Source organism: Lactuca virosa, chromosome 1 (assembly GCF_052849685.1).
Source record: "Lactuca virosa cultivar CGN04683 chromosome 1, Lactuca_virosa_CGN04683_v6, whole genome shotgun sequence".
Classification (NCBI taxonomy): Eukaryota; Viridiplantae; Streptophyta; class Magnoliopsida; order Asterales; family Asteraceae; genus Lactuca; species Lactuca virosa.
Window position 1 is genome coordinate 92,491,659 of NC_136426.1, and position 23,386 is coordinate 92,515,044.

A 23,386-nucleotide genomic window follows, 5' to 3' on the forward strand; every position below is an offset into this window, starting at 1 on the left:
CGCTTAGTTTGAGGGATGCAATAATTTTAGCATCGTGTACCAGAAATGTATCCAGGAAATTTTTTTATCTTTAATCAATAAAGGTTGAAGTTGAGCGCCCCTGCTTAAGCATGTAAGAATTGAGTGAAAAAAAGTGAGTTACATGAAAAAAGAGAGAACTACAAGAGAAGTTGTAAGAATTTTGGAGCAATTAAAGTAAATATCAAAAGATCAAAGTTCAAAAGTGGTAGATATCAAAAACCAAAAGTTGGTGAATTTAAAGAAATGAAGATCAAGTTATCAAGTAAGTGAAGAATTCAAAAAATAGCTCTATATTGGTATCGAAAAATTTGTCATTTTCTAGTTATGTATGCTTGGGTTGCTCAGCCAAAAATACCTTAAGGCTAGGAGGTTTTATATGGATAGATTCGGAGGGATGCATAAAATGAGCATTGTTCAAAAGAAGTGGGCAAGTGTTTATGAGGATTGTGAGTATTTAGAATTGAGGGGGGTCCTTAGGAAAAACATTAGACACAAATGCATGCGTTGCGGTCTTGGCATAATGGCTGGGTTTAATTGGGATTGGCTTATGTAGTATTAGTGTGTTAAAATTCAGTTTTGCTTGGGGGCAAGCAAAACTCAAGTGTGGGGTATTTTGATATGTGCATATTTAGCTATATATTTAGTATAGATTTTCATTTATATGTTAGCTAATTATTTACATATTATGGACAAAAGGTACTTAATAGTGTTCAAATTGTATTTTCAGTTCAAAAGAGAAGCTCGGAGGTAAAAGGAAGCAGAAGATACGATCGAAAGCTCGGGAACTGAAGAAAGAAGAAAAATGCTAAATCCTGAAGCTACTCGGCGAGTAGGGACGTCTACTCGACGAGTACATACGAAGATTCGTGAAGCAATACGTAAAGTCCTTGCCATATACGGATTCTTCAAGGGGACTCGACGAGTCAGTTGTCTACTCGACGAGTAGACCCTGTTTTGCGAAATCTTTAAATAGAAGCAAGAAACCCGAATTGTTATACACCCCAAAACCGGAACGGCGGAAACGTTCGGGGGTGGAGGACGTCATGTTTAGTATCACAAGATATGCATTATAGTAAGCAAGTAATGAACAACCATTTCATTAGAAATAAAGTGTTTACAATGTGTGTGTTCACAAAACATAGAATTCATAAGCAAATAACAAAACAAGACTTGAAGCTATTATGCTCCATCTTCTGAATTCCCAGCACGTGTACCGGTCTATTAGTCTCCTGAGAATACAAGTTAGTGATGTAAGTAAGTTGTAGAAAGTTGTTGAAAAATGTAGTAAGTTGTAGTAAGTTCTGTTTAGAAAAGTTTGTCTGTTCCTCCAGAAAATCCTATATTTCCTGCAATGATGAAAGATAAGTAAAAATGACTCTACAGTCCTTTCTATGAGTATTAAATGGATACAAGTTATATAAAACCTAGAGTAAACAAACAATGGGTTGCGTGTATATGCCTTAAGCCTACAACCAAACAAGGAACAGAGAATGAGGCGGAAGGCACACAGTCCATTGGTTGTTTGATCATCGTTGTATATAACCCTGGCATATTCACTTGGTACGCACGGAGTTAACTGTAATGGTTCCTTTATGTTTGATGAAAAGATTCTTTAAGAAAACCCTTATTCCTTATAATAATATGGTGACCACAGTGATTACTTCTATAATCACTTAGTTTATACTGGCTATATATGATCTAATATCGAACAGATATTTAATTGGGTGAATCTGCCTTAAGCCCACAACCAAACAAGGAACAGGAAGTAAGGCGGAAAGCACACATCCAACTACCTGTTGGGTAATAATGATATATAACCATGATGTATAAACTAAGGTATTATAGAGTTAATCACCTAAAGTCCTTTAAGTTTATACTGGTTTAATAAAATGGATTAAACCCTTTACTAGGAAGTTTCTAGTTTTGTATACCAAAAGTTCTGATTTGGAAAGTATGTTTTGTACTAGAAAACTGTGCATTGACTTTGTGTTCTATGACTTGACCCATACCTGGTACCCTTATGATGACTTAATGTATACTGAACATATATATATATATATATGTATATATATATATATATATATATATATATCTAAAATCGAATAGATAATAGATTGGGTGAATCCGTTCCAAGCCCACAACCAAACAAGGAACATGAAGTGAAGCGAAGAACACACATCCTATTATCTGTCGGATCCTATTGTTATATATATATCCTTTGATGTATACATTAAGGAATCATAAGGTTAGCATTATGGTCCCTTTCTACTGAATGTACTAGACTCGACTGTTCTGTTTGTCGTTTGTAAAATGTAAGTTTTCCCTAGTTTATAACTATCTTAACTCGAAAATAGTTTGCGTTTGACTTTCAAGTGGTACTGTCACTTTATGAAGGAAATGAGAAATATAAGTACACGGTTGTCATTTAAAATGACAAACGGATGTACTGATGACCTTAAAACATGTTTATTTTATACTGGTCATAATGTGAAGGCTAGTACCCCTACTATACGCTCTCCTTGTCTAGAGATTAAGGGAACCAAAAGCGACTTTTTAGCAAACCAGTTGCTACGCCGTTTAATTCACATTAATGTTATATGATCATGTATACCCAATATAACTATCACCTTTTGTTTAGAACAATGAGTTAGTGATTCATTGGTATAGTTAGATCCTGTAGTAGTTCCATGCTATATCAACGTAATATGTTTATTCTGTTTCTCATATAGTATGTTCGTTCTGTTATCGTGTATTGTATCTAGTATGAACTGAATCTCTAAACTATACCCATTATAGTTTACTAATGTTTTACTTGAACTGTTATTGAAAAGTCTCATTTATCTACTAAGTTATGCTTGTACTTTAAAAACGGAGTTTTGTTAAACTATGAAGTAACATAACTTTAAAAGAGTTTTTGAAATGTTTTGATCACTTATAAAAGGCATAAGCAATCTTTTGAAAGATGTATATATAACAAACATTTACACAATTATCATTGTGTTCAACTTGTATTCCCCCCCCCCCTTAAAAGCATTTAAAACAGTTTAAAAGATTCATTATGGGGTATGAACTCACCTGATGTGGGTGATTCAACGAATACACGTGTAAGGATGAGAAGTTCCACGAATGAAGTCCCGAGACCCAACAAGTCCTAAATGACATATATTGACATATATTGGCATGAATATAGTGTTTATAAGCAACTATATGAAAGTAAACACCTTCCGTGACTAGGAAACACTTTGACCAAGTGTTGGAATCACATGTGATTCATCAAAGGAGAGTGGAATGGTACAATCATGAGTTTAATACCATGGGTTTATGGCCAAAGGGAATTTACCGCCGTAAACTCATGGTCAAACATGCATAAGTGTGGGTTTGAATGCTAGGGAAGCTTGAGGGACCATTGCTCTACACAAGGATGATAAAGACCATCATAAGGAAGGCTTTTGATGAGTTTACGGCCAAGCAAGGAGCTTACGTCCGTAAACTCATGGACATTATGAAGTGAGTGTGGTTTAAGGTCCTATACTCATCAATGAATGGTTCTAGGCCACAAGCTTTACACCTAGAAGGTTTTATGGTCCATACATGCTATAACATTGAGTTTACGGCCAAGGGAGATCTTGGGTCGTAAACTCAAGATGTTCTTGGGAAAATGTATGTTTCAAGGGTGTGATTCAATGCTTCCTAGTAGATATGAAGTATAATGAAGGAATACTTACGATACGGAGGCTTGAAATAGTGATTAAGGTCCAAAAACACTAGTGTGTGTTCTTGGTGTTTCTTGAAGATCTAAGAAAACATGATTTCCATGGATGAATCATGAGGATGAAGCTAGTTAAGAAGGATTAACAACAAACTAGAGAAAGAACACTTACACTTTTGAAGATCTAAGATGAAAAGTTGGATGATACTTGAGAGAGAATGGGACTTTCTTGACTTGGAAATGAGAATAATGAAGATTATGAAGGATATGAGTCTAAAAGGGGGAGTTTACGGCCCACCTTGAGTTTACGGCCGTAAACTCAAGTGTTGTGGCCGTGAACTCTAAATGAAAGGGTTAAGGCTTGATTTGTTGTACAGTGTCTCTAGCAGGTTCATTCTAACACTATTTCCTTAAGTGTACTAGGCTTAAAAATCCTTAGAATGACCTTTATCAAGGCTAGAACTCATTACCAATGAGTCTGACACTCACTTGGGTTGACTGACTGAGCTTTCAAAGCAAAAAAATTTCGGGTTGTCACGAATTGAGTCTCTCTCTGGCTTCTGGGAAGATTACTTGGCGACTAAGGAGACTGCTGGAGATCTAAAGAACGTGAGAAGAACCCTAATCCTCAATTCTAAGCAGACTAAGGCAACTTAGGTTTAATTTTCCAATTTACCTTTGAATAGAACTATGTCTAACTTGTTTGAATTCGTTTTTAGATTTTTATCAACTGAAATTATGAACTAATTTCGTTAGTTTCTGTTTAGGGTAGACAAGTTTGCTACTATGGATTAATTTACTATTTTGATTAATTGTTATGTGGTGAATCTTGTTAAATTAAGCTTGTTAAAGACCCTTATGCATTAACCACAACTATTTCCTGTTAATTGCTATATAATTAAGCTGCATGAACATCTCTTAATTGCTTATCTCATATGATTTATGTGAACACATTGCTATATGCCTAGGATTAGTGAATATGAAACTAGGATTAACTAGAGAATGGGTAAATTAATGTGTGAGCTTGTGTGATACACCATAAACAAGAGGTTAATTGAATCACCAATTTAATTAGCTAATCACAAGTCTTATTTAACCCGAATAATTAAACTAGGGAATTTATTAGTTTAACCACTTGATCACTGCTTAAATTAATCTATTTTCTAAGGATTGGTAATAATGAATGTGAATCTAATCACCTTAGTCGGTAGCCTATAACAATTAATCCATTACATCACCATAAAAATTAACCATAGGAGTAAATGAGTTGAACCTAAACAGAAACCCTTTTGATCATTGAATTTAGTTGGTTTTTACGTGTCTTCAGCTGTTAGTTGATTAGTTAAGTTTTAGTTAAGTTTCTAGTCTTGCAAAACTAGAGAAAACCCCTCTATTTTACTAATTGTTTTAGATAATTCTAGTAGTTAGATTAATTTCCGTTCCCTGAGTTCGATACCCTACTTGCTAATTCATATTACCAATTGACAGGTCCACTGCCTTTTGTGTGTCAAATTCATAAATTAAAAGTAGGATAAAACTAGTTAGTTTAACACACATCAGTCACCCATCCGGACATCTTTTCAATCTTAATTGTACACGACTTGTATACATGAGGTGATGGTGGATGAGCCAAGTATGAGTGCTACCATGAACTTCAGGGCAAAGCTGCCTAAGACTACGAGTGGGCATGCTATTATTCAAGTAAACGTAGACAAGTAAACCAAACCCACACTTTCTCCCATCTTAAGTACAACTTACCGTCCCAACACACACAGTCAGATTAAAGGAAACAAGGTCGTATACTAATAGTGAAGGTCCGCTGGAACGCCAAACGAGGAGCTGAATTCACTGGGGAACATAAAAGTTTAATGAAAAAAAGTACCCACATCCTTTCCCTAGATCAAGAGTAGTCGCTTTAGAGAACAATTTCGGGACGAAATTCCCTCTAACTAGGGCATAATGTAACAACCCGTTATTTTGAATCAATAAAAGTCAAAAACAAGTCAACAAAATTCAAACATGTTAAATAAAAGTCAAACACGTCAAGTATTAAGTCAAATAATGTTATTATGTATTTAAATATTTTAATATTTCGATATTTAGAATTAAATCCCAAGAGTATGGACCGAAATCACCATTTGGTGATTCCATGCAAGACCGAGAACCCTCGGATGACCCCACCTCAGACCGAAATCAACTCCAACCGCAAACCACTTTCGGACTGCAAACCATTTTGACCGCAAACAGTTTGGACCGAGAACCTCCACCGAAAACCTCTTGCATCGAGAACCTCCCTTGACCAAAGACACTATGTTCTCGGTTGAGTGGATAGACCGAAATCCCCTCCTTTAGGCGGTGGCACACTTTCTAAGGTGATAGATTACACTTCCCTATGCACATGCTAAATCATATTTTACTCCATATATATATATATATATATATATATATATATATATATATATATATATATATATATATATATATATATATATATATATATATATATATATTACAACCAAAACCATTCTCATTTTCACATATTACACCCCAAAAATCTTTCACATTTTTCTCTCAAAACCTTCATATGAAATCTTCATGTCACTAACCGAAATCATCATCAAATCTTCTGAATTTCTCAAGAATACCATCCAAAACCCCAAGAAACATTCATCTCTTCATATTTTTCACGAAAACACCTAAGAACACCAAGATCACCTTCAAATATTCTAAGAAATTATTGTAAGTTTTCTTACATAAACTAGTGTTATTTAACACTTTAAATTATTAGATTATCTAATTTATACACGATATTATGTGTTAATATAAATTAGGATACGGTTAAATTATACGTGTTCTAGCTCGGCGATTCATCGCTACCAAGTTGTACCAAACCAAAAACACGTATTCGAGGTGAGCTCATACCCCTACATTTTCACAAATTTTAAATTGTTTTAGGGGGGGGGGGATACAAGTAAAACACAAGAAATCTTCTGATTAAAAATATAAATTTCTTATTATGTTTTCTTACCGTTAATATGAAATTAAACGTGAAATTTATTAAATATGCCAAACATCGTTATTATTAAATTTACAAAGATTTACAAAACATGTTAAGACCCAACGGTTTTCACATCAACGAAATAAACATATAAACCATAATAGGTATAGTTTATGGAACACACGTACTTGTTACAAAGTTCAGGTTATAACACATAACAAACTTATAAACTATAATAGGTATAGTTTATGGAACAAAGAAACTATTTTACAAAGTTCAGGTTACAATACGGAAACAAACTTATAAACTATAATAGGTATAGTTTATGGAACAAAGATACAATTTTACAAAAGTTATAATACGGAAACAATCCTATAAACTAAAAGGGTTTTAAGTTATTACTCATAAGCACGTTGAAGCAATTTTTGAGACATCTTCGTGTACTTATATACGTACGGGTAAAAGTCCTGTCTTATAACCAGAATCACTTGTAGGGAGAGCGAGATATTTGTGTGTAGATCTATTTGGGACTGACAATCCCACACCTCGACTGTTAGCTACAGTCAGGCTGGCAGGCCTGGGGTGACAAATGTCGTTAACATTCTAACGCCTGAATAATGTCACGATCAGTCCGACTCGGTTAGTATGGTGATAAGAACTCACAAGGAGAAAACAACGACATATTTACGAATAATATATTTTCAAATAATTTTATTTTAATATTAACTTCACATTCGGATTTTAGGGCAAATATACTTTCAAGTGTTTTATTTAAATAATAAAACAATATTACATTATTTGCAAGTACAAAATTTCTAGATTTACACAGTTACACGAAAAGCAATACATTATATTATTTACTAATATAGTACGAATAGAAGTTCAGAAAACATATAACGAGTATTCTTTTTGCTAAAGTCTATGATTACTTAATGATTACGTTAGGATTATATATAATAAAGATCCGATAGGCTGTCGAATGTGTGATTTCCGTTTTTCTTCCTGTTCCTTGTTTGGTTGTGGGCTTAGGGCAGAATCACCCAATCGACTGTCCGTTCGATTTTAATTATATATAATTTGTATACACAAAACAATCATAGGAAGTAACAGTATGGGTCATACCAATTACATGAATCAGAACCTCGAATCACGTATTATAAACATAAGAAACTTATACTTTTCGATTTTAAAGTACTAAGACTATGACTTATTTACTAAGAAAATATTGGATTTTCTGGAAGAACACATTACCGTTTTCAATAACAAAGAACACATCTTTTCAAACAAAATGCTTATGAACTCACCAACTTTAATGTTGACACTTTTTCAAACCACTTGTATTCTCAGGAAAATTAGTAGATAGCTACCCTCTCAGGCGTTACGAAGACGGAGCATAGTAGCATTACGTCCTATCTTTTGCTATAGTTTTTAATGTTACTCAAACAACATTTTGAACACAATGTAAATACTATGATTTTAATGCAATGGTTGTTGTTGCTTTTATTACTATTATACAATTGTTGTGATACTATACGTGACGTCATCCACCCCCGAACGTTTCCGCCGTTCCGGTTTGGGGTGTGACAGATTGGTATCAGAGCATTGTTTATAGTGAACTAAGTATATCAACCTATAAAGATATACAACTATAAATACAATGGGATAAAAACACTCTGACCAAGAATTATACTTTTAAAATATATTAATATTTTTATGAAAGTATACATACATGCATATACATATACTAGAACAAGTGTCACAAGAAGAACAAAACAAAAGTATTTAGATGTTGGACACTACAATCAAATCTAGATAGTTATGGAATCATATATGGGATAAATATAGCATAATCAACTATATTTATTTGAGATACAACCAACATGTGTTTGGGAGTGATAGTGGCGTTGCAACAAGTCTAAACTTACCAACTCTATATACAAAGGAATACTAGAACCAAAAATAAAGTTTATAATACAATAGCAGTATTTTAGGCACTATAACTAACTTATGTGAAAACTAAAATACCCCTAATGGTAGGTCTATAATTACTGAGTGTATACGCTAAGGTTATATATAATTGAGATTTTATAGACTTAGAATTTGTGATTTCCGGTCTACTTCCTGTTCCTTGTTTGGTTGTGGTCTTAGAGTATGATCACTTATTCGAAGGTCTATTTGATCTTGGTTATATATAATCTGTATACACTACGTGATTATAGCAGGACCGGGTAAGGATCATCAAAAAAACCTCAATAGAGATACTTTTATTAATCTCATAGATTCTTTAGACACTCATATTCTCGCACAAACGATATATGTAGACATCATAACCTCACTACAACAGTCAAGTGAGTGAACTGAGGAAGAACCAAAAGAGGGTTCATGAGGAGAATTTCGGGAAAGGACCGAACGAAGGAAAGGCACTAGAGAAATCGTTAACGAACCTTACCCTATCAGGAGCAAACTAGAAAGCACTCTATACGTCACACCAATAATTTATAAACTGATATAACTTAGTGAGTTATTGATTACACTACTCGCACTATGTGTTAAGTTTACCGTACCCTTAATCATAACTAGTAACAGTAAAATCAAGAGAGATACTCCCTTCCAAAACCTATGAAACCCGATCAACTTAAGATTTGAATATCTAAACCCTATTTTGATAAACTTAACATTTGTACAAAACATATTTCTACTTTATACCATGAATACATCATAGGGATGTAGGTCAAAACATTGAGAATCGTAAAACTAAACGAGAAATTTAGATGTATATATAAATAGATAAAGTACAACTAGCAACGACCATAGTTACTTACGATCTCATTTCACATTAAGCAACAAAATCATGTCTTCACATGGAAATAACAGGCCAACCGACGGTAAGACGTTTAAGAACATCAAGTGATATATGTAAAGCATCAGTTTTTGCATTAAGACGTTTATTATCATTAACCAAGATGTTTCTTTCACTAAGAGGAATTTCACATTTGTCATTGAAAATAATACATTCATCCTTACTGATTACAAGTTACCTCTCTATTGATTCAATCATAACCTTGCGGTCTTTAAAACACAGTCTAAGTCTAGTCAGTTCACTATCCAACTTCTCACTAACTTCTTTGGTAAACTCATAAGCTTTAAAGACAACTGTCATATCTGAATGGATTTGAGTTAGATACGGTTCAAAAATAGATAAATGAAAATTATTATCAGTAATCATAGATTTTACCTGCTGGATGATGCTTCGGCCAGGTGGATCATTTGTAGCCATGTAGCAAAAGTTTGGCTCAACATCATCATCATCAACTTGTGAACCAGAGGACCAATAAACTTCATCACATTCAATTGATTGTCTAGCCATAAGACACAAATTCCCTGTATATTTTTCGTCACCTTCATCCTCAGATTACCAGTACCCATCAACGTTTCTTGAAACTGTAGTTACAAGCACCTTTTCCTTTTCTGCAAGTTTGTGTGCTCGATAAGCATAATAGGTAGAATCTTTCACTTTTTGTTTTTGAGGAACTTCAGCTAAGCAGTCCTTAGGATAATGGTTTATGAGATCACATTTGTGACAGACAATCTTGCGCTTGGTTGGGTTCGAAACTTCCTGAGGTTTCGAGGAGTGATTCAGAGTATTGGGTCAGTATGCATGTGGATTTTCCTTAGGTTTAGGGAAGGGTTGAGGGTTGGTTTGATGAGGATCTTGAAATCAGTTTTGAGATGGTTTTTGATTGGGGTTCCATGGTCGTCTATACTTCATGGATAGAAGTGCAAACTCATGATGGAAACGAAGTTCGGAATCAGAAGAATCAAGATCAAGATTTTCTTCAAAATGATAGTTTGGAACTGGAATGGTTGGTGCAATAGATTGGTGTAGGATGAACAAGTGGAATAGGTGGCGTGACTCCAAAATTATCCAAAATATATGGATTCAGAATCAGTGGGTTGACTGAACTGGCTAAAGAGAAAGGACCTCCTGAAAGTTTTGTCAATGTATGAGAAACGTTAGATTCATGACCTTGCAGTTCATCAAACAACTGATAAAGCTTCATTTTCTTCAGAGATGCATTACTCTGAAGATATTACTTAACATTTACCCATCCTTTTCCTAGGTTGTTGATGAACTTGAGGTTGTACGCTAGTGGAGTTCGGATTACTCCATGTGCCATCATCTTTTCTACCAAGATCCTATACCGATTTGACGCAGACGCAACAAATTCACTAGGAGTTGTAGTGAAGGTGTCGAAGTCATTTATATCCTTTATGTTATCTAAACCTTCAAACAAATCTTGTAGTGTATCCCTAATCTCTTTAGCAAATTTCCACAACTTAATGTGCTCAAAGAGAGATGGAGCTACACCAAAACCATTTTGGAGAAGGCGATTTGATATGCATGAAGCTTCACGATATCTGATGCAGTCAGTGGTGCTTATCGAGTCTGCTCTTGGCCCGTGAGGGTGGAAACGAAATCTCTAACCAATTTTCTTACTGGAACATGATGACCTTCTTTCACTAATCTCCATATCTCTTGACCTTTTTCTTTACCAAGTAAAAATATCTCCATTCTAACTTTCTAGTGATCATACGTTTCCACAAATAGAAATGGGCACGGGTTAGGCAAACCATGCTATTTTCTATTTGCATTGAATACATTTGTTGAGATTGATTAGACGCAGCCACTGAAGCTAAGATACTAGAGCTGAAGTGGTATATAGAAGAAGTTTTATCCTGAACACAGAAATGAATAAGATACCAAGGTAATCTTCAACCAACTATAAACTTAAGCTCAGTTCCTACTAATAATATGTCTAGTAAACCAGTGTTGTCTCAGAATTTAGATAATCAACAAAGTATTAAAAAATGTAATGTGATTAAGTATGAATAATGTAAATAAATTCAAGAATAATAAGAATGTTAGAGAGAATGATTGACTGAATAATTATTGATTGATGTGATAAAGGTGTTTCCTTTGCTCATACATGCGTACATAACACAAAGGTTACGACTGCTTAAATAGACAATGAGTAACTAAAAGACAAATATGATAAAGTGTATGGACTAAAAGACATATTAAGATCAACAGACTGATGTAGCCGCTTATGTTTATCTTGTCCAATGTATTATACTATCAAAAAATAAGTATAGAACAAAATAGTACTTAGAACAATAAATTTAAATTACATACTTAGAAACATTCTATGTCACAGGTGCATCTCGGACATGTCTTCACTTCGGAGTGGTCTTCACTTCGGAACTAGTCTTCACTTTGGATTGCATGAGGTCACTTTTCATGTACTAACAATCCCTCAAGTACCAAAGGGCTTCTAGCCCAGCGGTATCGGGTGTTGCCCTTCCTCCTAGAGGTTGAGGGTTTAAGTCTCACTGGAGACATAGGTGGTATTAGGAGTAGTGTAGATTTACCGTTCTAAAAAAACCAATCCCTCAAATATAAATAGGGATGCATGCTAGGTCATTTTTTATCTTGAATTCTAGAGTGTTAGGTGAATCTTTGTGAAAAATGTACTTGTAACCTCTGTTTCAGAGCTCTAAAATAAAGAATACTCCCCTTATGCCCATAGATGTAGGTCACCTTGACCGAGCTACATAAATATTGTGTCTTGTGTGCTTATAGTTATGCTATTTATTCACTTGACTTCTTAAGAAGTGGTATCAGAGCCATCGTTGGTGTTCTGTTGATTGAAGATGGCATCTCAAAAGTTCTATTTGGAGAATTAAAATGGTTCGAATGATTTCACTTTTTGGAAGGTAAATATGAAGGCTCTTCTTGTTAAACAAGGATGTACATCAACACTAGAAGGAGAGGAAACACTCCTTAAAGACATGGAGGCTAAAAAGAAGATGGACATTCTGACAAAGGCACATAGTTCCATTATGTTGAGCTTAACATATGGACTACTGAGGGAGGTCGTAGATCAAACAATTTCTTTTAGGTTATAGGATAAACATTGTGACAACTACCAGAACAACTCACTAACGAACAAGTTGTATCAGAAGCAAAGGTTGTACACTCTGAGAATGTCTGAAAGTACCCAAGCGAAAGATCATCTGGATAACCTTAATTACCTCAACTTGGATGTACAAGGGGTTGATGTGAAGATTGAAGATGAAGATCAGGCGCTCATTCTCTTATGTTCTCTTACAAACTCATATGAGAATTCCGTTGATACCATGCTCTATCGTAGGACAACAATCATTGTGAATGATGTGAAGGACTCTCTAATGTCCAAGGAACTAAAAAGAAAAGTTTAAGTTAGAGAGGAGGTGTCCAGTTTCGGTTTGTTCGCAAGGAGAGAAAGTACAAAATAGAGGAAGGGGGAAATAGAGGGAGATCACACTCAAAATTGAAGTCTAATGGTTCATCGAACACAAAATGTTATAACATTAAGGGGAAGGGACACTTCAAGCGAAATTGTCCACAACTGAAGAATGGGATGTTCAAGAGTGAATCAAGCAGCAATAGCACTGCAATTGTGGTTCAGGAAAGTTCTGATGAAGGGGATGATGGAGATATATGTAACGCCCGCAGATCCAAGCTAGTCAATTTTGAGACAATAAGCATCAAAAATGAGTTTTTGATGGAAGATTATTTAGAAGGCTTAATATTTTCCAAGTGGTGGTATATGTTACAAGGGTTCCGTACATATAAAGAACGCCGAAATCCAAGTTATAACGAAGAAGTTATGGCCCGTCGAAGTTTTTCGGCAAAACCGGCATGACACCGAGAGACGTAAATAGTGAAGTTACGATGGAGGACTTTTTAGCCTTAGAAATCTATGCAAAAGTTGTAGTATACATTAAACCGAGAACATACAAAAAAAAGAACGCCCAAATCTGACTTCGTATGAGGAAGCTATGAATTTTCTAAGATTTAGTATAGCAGTGCACGACCCGAAACTCGAATTTTAGATCGAGCGGTTTTTGGCCTACGCGACCTAAATGAGAATTGAAGATCTCATTAATAGGAACTCAACGGTAAAAAGACAAACGAAAACGGAGTCCGTATGTAGAAGTTATGAATTTTACGCGGACATTTAACAGTATAAACTCCTCGTACTGTTAAATTTAAGATCGGTCGAGAACTAGCCGACGGAGTCAATATGAAAGTTGTAGATCTTATTTTTACCTACGCGTGGATATAAAGAACGTAGAAAACGGAGCTCTTATGCGAAAGTTACGGGGTTTAGAAGTCGGCAGGGTGCTGCTGCAAAAGGGGTGACGTGGCACAATCTTGGCCATTGCTTTCTCCCCAAGGCTTGCCACTAGATGGTGACATGTGTCACTAATTTCAGCCATATTTCACCCTATAAATACAACCCCTTTCACCCTCATTTCTTCACACCTTTCCCATTCTTCTTCTCTCTACACTCTCTCTAAACCTCCAGAAAAAACTCCCCTAGCGCTAGAAAAAAAGCCCCGGAGCGCTCAACGGCTCCGAGAAGAAGAGATTTCGGCTCGGAAGTCGTGCCCTTGCAGAGCCCGACTTCTAGCCAAACCCCCTCGTAGGTAAGATACGCCGACCTAATTTTTAATATAGCTTTTATGTAAATATAGTAACGTTATTAGGACCTTATAATAATTATTTGAGCTATTATTATGGGTTATATAAGTGTCGTTATAATATCTTTTTAACTACTCGCGGTACGGGGAATCTAGTTTAAAGGGCCACATAGGGTTGTTGGATTTCAGAAGTGCTATATGCCAAAATGGTCCTGCCCTCCGATGTTTTATGTCTGGCCCCTGTCTGTACATAGTGGTTGGAAAATATTGTTTAAACGCTTATATAATAATAATGCTAAGACTAATAATTAGTCACGGTGAATATTAGACTAAAATTTAGCGATAATAATGTTAGGTTTCGTCGAAGGAAAATAGAATCGTTAAAAGTGAAGCCGAAGCGCTGCCCGAGTTTGGAATCATCACTTTAACAAGTGAGTGCATAGTTACTTTCATCTTACACATAGATATAAAGTATTTTACATAAATTACGTGCTATGTGTGCATATAACATGTAAACTTGCTATCTATGTTGTATGAATGATTTTATACATGTTTTAAATGATTTAAACTGTATACGTATTTTATATCTACAAATATGTTGGGTATAACATGTGTAGATGAAGGATGAGAGATAAAAGATGATATGAGTGAACATTGGCAGCTATGGACTTAGTGTCTATTGAATAAACGTTGGTAGCTATGGACTTAGTACCTGATGGATAAATGTTGGTAGCTATGGACTTAGTACCTGTTAGGTGTTGGTAGCTATGGATTTAGTACCTATTAGATGAACACTGGTAGCTATGGATTTAGTACCCGATGAATGAACCTTAGCAGCTATGGATTTAGTGCTTTACAAATGAGCATTGGCAGCTATGGACTTAGTGCCTGTCTTATAAACCCTAGAAGAAATGGACTTCGGAATGAACAAATGCAAGATAGATGACTCTTAGGGTAGACCCTTAAAAGTGAGGAAGATAATGGGGATGGGTAATTGGGTCGATTGTTTGTTGTTTAAACATAAATAATTATATTATTGTGGGTTGAAAACCCTATGTACTCACCAGGTTTCTCAATCTAACCCACTCAAGCTTATTTGTGTCACAGGTATCGATATGAAGCTACTTTTCACTGAGAGATTTAAAAAAGATGTAGATCACTAGTGTAAATAAATGTAAGTTCTGTTTATGCTTATGTTTCTGTATTGACGATGACATCCCAATGTTTTGAAAATGAATAAAAATACATTTCTTTGGAAATGCTTTGATAACCTATTTATCATGTTATCTGGGAACAAATTCCGCAACATTTTTATTAAAAGAGGTACTCTGATTTTATAAAGCATAAACAAAATCGGTCTTTTCTGGCCGTGAAAATGGGGATGTCACAATATACATGTTGTTAGTACATCAAGTTTTGCTGATGCTTGGGTCTTGGATTCGGGAGCATCCTATCACATGACGGCATGGTAACGAAGTTAGATTACTGGTACGTTTCAGAACTTCGGAAGAATTTAATTTCTCTTGGCACATTGGCTAAGAATGGGATGACGTAAGCTGGTGAAGCTGACTGGTCAAAGTAACCCAAGTTTATCTGGTTATAATGAAATGGAAGATGAAGCAAGAAGGGATCTATATCCTATATGGAAGTACGGTTATGGGAATCTTTCAATCCTTGAATGAATGTGATGACAAGATGTAGTTGTGGCATGGTAGGTTGGGGCACATGAGTGAGAAGGGCATGTCATATCTACGTAAACAAGGACTGCTTGGTGGATAGGCTACTAGAAAGATAATGTTTTATGAAGCTTACATCAAGGGAAAGGATCGCAAAGTGAATTTTGGTACCGATCAACACACAAGCAGGGAAATACTAGAGAATATTCACTCAGATCTATGGGGTCCTGCACCAGTGAAGTCTCATGGAGGATGTTCATTGTTTGTGACGTTATTTGATGATTATTCAGGGAAGGTTTGGTTGTACTTTTTAAATACCAAAGATGAGGTGTTTGGAAAGTTCAAGGAGTAGAAGAACATGGTTGATAAAATAACTGAAAAACAGGTCAAGACTCTAAGAACTGTAAATGGGTTGGAGTTCTGCAATGCTCCATTTGATAATTTCTGCAAGGAAGAAGGTATAGTGAGGCACCGCACTGTACGAAACACACCACATCAAAATGAAGTGGCAGAACAGATGAAACAAACACTCATATAACATGCAAGGTGTTGGAACATGAAAATGCTCTACAATGTTTAGTGTTTATTAGGTTAGAATATTCCCTTGTATGAAAAGCATATTCCCTCCACTAGTATATAAAGTGGAGGTGATGGTCATTTGTTAAGTAAGAGTGCACTATGTAGACTTTGTAGTTTAGAGAGAGTGTGGTGGGATCTCTCCCACCACGGGAGAGTTATCTCTCCCAACCATGAGTGTTCTTGTAATATTTTATATCTCTCTATCTATCTACTACAGTTTTTACTCACATATATTGTTCATTATGTTTATATACAATTATCTTCTTGGTAATATCTTCCACACCGATCCATTCGACAAAATAGGAACCTACACAAGGTTCATGTGAATATTTGCTAACATATCCAAGAAATTCAGGGCAGAAGCAGTCAAGAGTGCTTGTTATCTGGAAAATAGATCTCCATCAAATGCGATTGATTGTAAGACTCCTCAAGAGGTGTAGTCTGGAAAACCCTATAAGAATTTTGGTTTACGAATGTTTGGATGCCCTGCTTACGCTTGTACGAGTGATGGTAAACTGGTGTTGAGGCAAATAAAGTTCATATTTCTAGGATATGAATATGATGTGAAAGGTCAAGACCTGTGGTGTATAGAAGATGGAAATTCTCCAAAATTAATTGTTACCAGAGATGTGACCATTAAATCTTCTATATGTAACCAGAGAGGATGTGGTACAAGTGTTGTGCGGGAACGATCAGGGTGCTAGCTAGAAGGTAGAGCTTAAATCAGAAACACACACAGTTTTGTGATAAATATGGAACAACAGGGTGACATCGATCAGCATAGGTGTGAGGAATCCCTTGATCAACCCAGCGAAGAAGTGTCTGGTGATGTTGATGCTAGGAAAGACAACTTGTCGAACCTTTTGGAGAATGAGCTTATGATGAACCATTTAAAATCTAAAAAGAAGATAACAAGGATGGAGATTTAGAGTGATAGAAGAGAAGGATGGTTATACATTTCTGACTACATTGAGAACGTATTGTGGTCATTCTATCGTGATTAGTCCATAGGTGGTTGTACTTCTTTGGTGGTTCGAAACAATTGGTGGAAATCTCATTGGGAAGTGGTCAAGTGGATCATGTGATGCTTGAAGTGTTTGTCTAGTGTATGGTGCAAATGCACGACATATGGACTTGGTTAGATTGATAGAATTGGACCATGAAAGTGATATGGAGATAAGAAGATCATTGGTGGTTGGTCTTGTTCAAATTTCTTTTAAAGGTGGAGAAACCTATCATGTTCTATGTCAGGTTATACCTTCAAAATTCAAATGCCAAGGAGAATCCGGAACACATGGTGACAAGGACTTTGCCCAGAGAGAAGTTCAAGCTTTGCTTCGACATGGTTGGTGTTCGTAGGAGGTAAGCCCCTTCTGGGCTTGATGGCAGGAAGGGAGAGGAAGTTCTTTTTTGAGGTGGAGTTCAGAGGATGCTCAAGTTAAGGTGGGGATGGTTAAATGTGACTCGAGCATTTGTAGCATTCTCAGGAAGCATTTGGAGCATTCTCATGGAGCATTTGGAGCAATTAGATCTCAATGGAGCACTTGAGGTGCATGAAGCAAGTGACAAAGGAACGAATCATCTAAGATGGCTTTGGATCATCTGACAAAGTAACGAATCAAGTAATAAGGGAAAACATCTTCCAAAAGGTGTTTTGCAGCAACTAAGGGTGGCTTAGAGCAACTTGGGGTGGCTTGGAGCAACTTGGAGCAACCTGGGCCAACTTGGAGCAACTTGCATGTAACGCCCGCAGATTCGGGCTAGCCAATTTAGAGACAATGAGCGTTAAAAATGACATTTTGATAGATGATTATTTAGAATAAATAATCTTAACCAAGTTATTGTATATGTCACAAGGGTTCCGTACATATAAAGAACGCTAAAATCCGAGTTATAATGAAGAAGTTATGATATGTCGAAGTTTTACGACAAAACCGGCACGGCACCGCGTAACGTAAAAAGTGAATTTTGACAAATTACTTTTTAGCCTTAGTGATATAAAATGAAAGTCGTAGTATATTTTGGATTAGTGTCTAAGTTCATAAATATATTTGGTATGTACTTGACCCGGTTATAGCATGGTCCTTTTGGGTTGCCTTCACCAAAGCAACTGGACTGGATGACTTATAGAGAGAGAGGATATTATGGTTTATTAATATATTATAAGAATAATATATTAAAAGAGAAATCATATTGTTTAATTAATATTGGTCAAGAATAAATTAAGAATTAGTTTTGTGGCTAAAAGATATTAATTGAACTAAGGGGACTGGAATTGCCAATTATAAGATAATTGGATTTGGGCTGTGGATCATGTGGATTAAGGGAGTGGACGATTTTAAGGTGGAAGCCCACTTAGAAATCGTCCAAGGGCCTTATTCCAGAAGGTTCTTGGGGCTGCTTAGGGCCTAAACTATCTAATTAGGGTTTTGACTGAAACCCTAGCAGCTCAGCTATTTAAGGACCCCTAGGGCTTCATATTTCGGCTACCCAAGAAACCCTAGAGTTCTAGGAGCCGAAATTGTGCCTCCATTCTTGTGATACTAAGCTCTTGAAGTTGAAGATTCTTCCTACTATCAAAAGGTAATCATCTAAACTTGTATTAGTTGCAGCATTCGATTTTATAGTATGCTAGATTAGGATTTGCAAGCTTTGGATAAATTGGCATGTACAATAGAGAAACCTAGATCCAAAGTTTTGCATGTGCACATAGGAATGTTCTTTTTTTTAAAACCCATCAGTGGTATCAGAGCTTTGCTTGGTTTCTATTGTATTTGATGCATTGTGTGTTTATTCATTGCTTAAAATCGATTTTTCTGCCTTCTGCATGACAGACTCGTCGAGTCCCAAAGTGAACTCGACGAGTCAGATGAACTCGGCGAGTTCTGTAAGGGACTCTGTGAGTCGGGGTGTCAGACAGATGGATTTTCGGGATTTTGGCTTATTTTGACTTGGGATAATTACCAAAAATGTTTTTAATTAATAAAGTCCGATTTTTATTGATTCCATGTGATTATCCTTGTCAATATAAAATATATTTATCATTTAATTAGATAATTATTGCTTTATTGGATAAACCTTAATTATTTGAATTATTTGATCAATTATCTTGCATGAAATTGGATTAGGTCAAAATTACATAATCACCAATTAATTGTTTAATTATATTACTTGAATTTTGATCTAGATAGTCTAGGTTAACTATTATAATAGTCTAGGTTAACTATTATAATTTATTTTTAAAAAGAATAAAAATAGAAATTAATTGAGATAAAAAGTAGCATCAAAAATGAAGTATTAAATAAACTCATTTGGGATGAACCAAGTGATAGAGATTTTAACAAGGATTCCAAAAATATAAAGAATTCCCAAATCCGAGTTATAACGAAGAAGTTATGACCAATCGAAGATCCGCAACAAAACCGGCAAAACGCTGTAAGCATAAAAATAAAGTTTTCAATAAAATACTTTTTAGCCTTAATTATCTAAATGAAAGTCGTAGAATACGTTAACCTGTGAATGTCTGTAAAAAGAACGTCCAAATCTGACTTCGTATGAAGAAGTTATGAGTTTTTTAAGTTTCGATATAGCAGTACACAACCCGAAATTCGAAATAAAAATCGAACGATATTTAGCCGACACAACCTAAACAAGAATTGAAGGTCTCATCAATAGTAGTACAACGGTAAAAAGATAGACGAAAACGGACTTCGGATAAAGAAGTTATGAATTTGTAACGGATTTTCCTGTCCCGGTCTGTTAAAAATAATAATATTAAAAATAAAGTCAAAATTAGCTGACGAAGTCTAAACGAGAGTTGTATATTATATTCTCGCCTACGCGTGCATATAATGAACGTCAAAAACGGAGATTGTATGCGAAAGTTATGAATTTCGGAACTTTTTGGCTCAAAAATCGAGCAATAATTGAAAATCGAATAATTTTGTATGAACAGTAACCGCCACGTCACCTCACATGCGAGATGACCCGTGTCTCCCTCATGTCAGCCGCTGATTCGGCCGAAGCCGCGCTCCAATGGGAAACCGACGCGCCTCGCATCTGTGGCACCTTTCGAGCTTCGCTCCGTGTCCCTCATCGCCTACTACCGCGTGTCCTGCTGACTCCCCCCTTCGGTCTGAAGTCTCGCCCCTATATAAGGGTGCAAGATTACCCGGTTTTGACACCATTTTCACCCCAAATTTCATACTTTTTCACACTTTCTACCCCTACAAACTTCTTTACAACCCCCCAAAGACCCGGTATCATATTCAACATTTAAAAGACATCCCGAGACACCTGAAGCTCGCAAGAAAAGAGTCTTTCGGTTTCTAAATCCGAACCCTCGCAAGGCCCAATTTTCAGAAATAAAGCTTTTCTAAGCAACGAAGTGCTACTCAATTCTTCACTACTATCAAGTGAGTTTATACCCCCTATTTTTTCACTATTTCTATAATGTTTTTAACGGGAAAATACAAGTAAAATACAATGAATTGTTGTACAAATAAAAAAATTTATTCAACTAGTTTACGATTGTTATAAACAAACTATTTTACCGGTTCCGAATTTATTACAAGGATAAACATACTACTGTATTAGTTCGGGATTTATTACAAAAATAAACATATAAATTATAATAGGTATAATTTATGAGTCATGCATATTTATCAATATACTTTATGGAACTACATATTGCCTTCTATATTTAGAGTAACTTATGAAAATAACAATATAAATTATATTAAATATAATTTATGAGATACTTACGATATATCTATTAAAAAGAAATTTTTCATTATTCTACATGTAACTATCAATATAGAATTTGTGAGACACGCTTCAAGTACTTATTTAAGTATAAAACAAAAGTCCTGATGATTATAACCAGAGTCTCCTTCCGGAGAGCGTGACACTTGTGTATAGATCTATACGAGACTGACAGTCCCACATCCCGACTGGTAGCTACAGTTAAGCCGGCAGGCTTGGGATGACAAATTTTGTACCAAATTCCGACGCCTGAAGAACGTCGTGTATCAGGCGAGGCTTAGGTCATCTTGTATGGTTATGATAACTCACAATTTGGTATTGAATAATATGTTTAGTGTATGAATAAGTAAACAACTTCGCATAGTTTTAATGAATTAAAACTATATAATACTATTTAAGAATACAACTACAACGTACCAGGTTTATACTAAACAGTGTACAAATACAAAGTATCAGGTTTATACAAAAAGAGGTACAAATACAAAATACCAGGTTTATCCTAACGGGGTACAAATACAAGGTATCGGTTTACAAGAAAGAGAACATAACAAAATTGAAAACATTCTTTTTATAGCTTTATGGTATTAAAACTACTTTACATATACAACAGAAAATATAGGATTTTCTGGGTGAAAACACTTACCTTTTAAAGAAATAAATGACAGAGTTATTTAACAAAAACACTTATGAACTCACCAACTTAATTGTTGACACTCTTTTCAAAACTACTTGTATTTTCAGGAAATCGATAAATAGGTAACCACAAGTTTTGAGGAAGACAAAGTTATGTATAATTATGTCTTTTAATTATAGTTTTTGGTGTCAAATATACAATGATTTGAACACGAATGTAAAGTTATATTTTATCAATGTAATAATTGTTGTTGCTTTGGTTACTATTGTACATTGTTGTGTACGGAACATGACGTCCTCCGCCCCCAAACGTTTCCGCCGTTCAGGTTTGGGGGTGTGACAAAATGTTTCAAAACTTGCCCTCAAGTTTTGGAATTTAAAATTTTGATTAAAAGTTTAATTTTGAAATAATTAAATTCCAAACCCTAGAATTTTACAAGTTTAAAATTCACTCCTATACTATTATAATATTATAAGAATAATTATTATATATGTATAAGATAAATGTTAGTCTTACCGTTAATAGGCCTGATTCACGAATCCGATCTATAAGGGGGGTATAAGGTTGCTGCCTATAAAATGGCAGTTTAATAGGTGTCCACTCTCACCCACCGCTGCCTTGATTGTAGGAGGGTCGTTAGCCAAATGGGTAGGATAGGGAAACTAATTCCTCATTGAAAGTATAATGATCAATAAAGTAACTAAATGTTTTATAAAATTCCCAATCTTAGTTGATGCTATTCCATGAAATTACACTTTGTACCCTTGCCAAGACGTTAGTGATGCTATTCCATGAAATTACACTAATTTGGGTCTAGCAAAGGTGGCAAAGGGTGACTCGATGTTTGTCATAGATCAATGGAGCGTGTGTGGCTCACCGGCACATTGATTAGGTGACTGTAACATTGAGGGCACCAAGTACATTTGCATGGTTATTCACACCTTGTTTGTGATCCTTGGTATCCCAGTCACAAACTTGAAGGGCATTTCGATATTTAAACATGCCATTGAAAAGTTCAATGAATCTCAAAAGATCTAGGAGTTTTCAATACATTTAAAACTTAATCTTTTTTGTTTTTCATGGTGGAAATTAGTGAATCGTCATTCACTTACCTTTAAATTATTTGTTGTTTAGATTACGAATGTACAATGATTTGAACACGAATGTAAAGTTATATTTTATCAATGTAATAATTGTTGTTGCTTTGATTACTATTGTACATTGTTGTTATACGGAATATGACGTCCTCCGCCCCCGAACGTTTCCGTCGTTCAGGTTTGGGGGTGTGACAGATTGGTATCAGAGCTTTGTTTATAGTGAACTAAGTATATCAACCCATAAATGATATACAACTATAAATACAATGGGGCTAAAACACTCTGACCAAGAGTTATACTTTTAAATATAATAATATTTTTATAAAAGTATAATCGCATACATGTATACTAGAACAAGTATCACAAGAAGAACAAAACAAA